The following is a 1,589-nucleotide window of genomic DNA, read 5'->3' on the forward strand; positions in this document are numbered from 1 at the left end:
GGGCATTGGTACCTTCTGAACCTTGAAAAAAAGGGGGGCACAAATTCACTACGTAGTTTTTGGTACAAGTGATATTCACATGTACCTAATATTTTCTTTATGTGTATGTATGCATATACCTTGCTGTGTCATTTAGTAAAATAACCAGGCTGTTGAATCAATGAAGTGTCCCTGGGGCATGGAGAGTTCAGCTAGGCTAGGGCATCAGGTAACAGGAGGTGGGATAAAGCTCAAAGAATTCAAACATCACCCATTTCACACTTTTTCCAGGGGGCATTCCTGAGTTCCCAGAGGGGCCTGCTCTGAGCAGAGGGCTGGTAGAGACCCTCGGCCCCCAAGGGCCTTAGACCTGTTCCAGGAATATTTTTGTAGGGACACTGAGGCCCAAAGGGTCTGAAAGATGAACTATCAGAGCTCTTGGTTTTGTGCTTTCCTCCCACTGCAGTAGTTTTTCTTAGCGAGCAGAAGAAGGAAATCAGATAGGCTAAGTACCTTGCCCAAGGTCACTCAGGGCTTTTGTCCAAGTTCAAAACATGTTGGCTTGGGGATCCACCTGGAACATTCCTGACTAATGACCTGGAAGCAAAGGTCTCTAAAATTAAGTGCTGCCTCTCCAGAGAAACTTTCTGGGGAAAGATTTGCAGGTTTAGGTTTTTATTGTTGTTTTTGTTTTTGTTTTTTTTTGTTTTGTTTTTGTTTTTGTTTTTTTTCAGCTAGAAGAGGAAAAAGAAAAAAGAATGGTTTGAACTGTTTTCAGGGTCAAGATATGGATCCGAGGTATAAAGAGGCTGACAATGTTGCACTTTGCTCCTGGCTTGATTGATTAAGGGCCTCCTGCAGGTTAAATAGCTGTGTGTTACGTGTTAGAGCTGGGAAGGGTGGTGTTTCAGCACCCCTGGAAGCAGATCTGGCCTTGAGTGGACTCTTCCTTCAGTGTTCCCTAGTAACCAAGTGGGGCCCATAGTTATTTCACTTCTCCTGTATTCTGCAGGGCCACACAGTGTTTAAAATAATTAAATTAGTTGTCAACATGGAAAAAAAACTGATTGGTTCTGTTCTTCTCCTAAAAAAAATCTCAAAAACCAGACAGCAAAAACCTGGCGGGGTGGGGGTGGGGTGGGGGGGGCCATGTTCCCACGCAGAACCGAAGGCCTGGGAGGGGTCAGTGGCTGCCTCTTTACGTGGGACACAAGCTCCCAGTTCAGCCAGAGCCCGCAGGCCCTGCTGCCCTGGGCTATGTGCCCTGCCTGTTCTTGCCTAGCAAACTTTCTCCTCCCTGACCTTTACTTGCCTCAATGTGTAGGGAGCACCTGGTGCTGCAGGTTCTTCTAATCCACCTGCACATTGAGACTTACCCCTGTGAGTCCTCTATTTCCCAACGCCCTCCTGCCTTCCAGGTGGATCCGCACACCAGACATTCCAGGCTGAGACCTACCCTCTCAGAGGACACTTCCTCCTCACAGGGGTTGTCTGGAGGGAAAGAGTATGGGGGTATGAATTTTATAGCGGGAGCAGGGGTAGGTGGAGAGAGGCTTTGGCGCAGGTGAACTGCCTGTTGTGCCAGCCTGGGGGTGTGCTGGCCCTTCTTG

Source organism: Myotis lucifugus, unplaced genomic scaffold (assembly GCF_000147115.1).
Source record: "Myotis lucifugus unplaced genomic scaffold, Myoluc2.0 scaffold_0, whole genome shotgun sequence".
NCBI lineage: Eukaryota > Metazoa > Chordata > Mammalia > Chiroptera > Vespertilionidae > Myotis > Myotis lucifugus.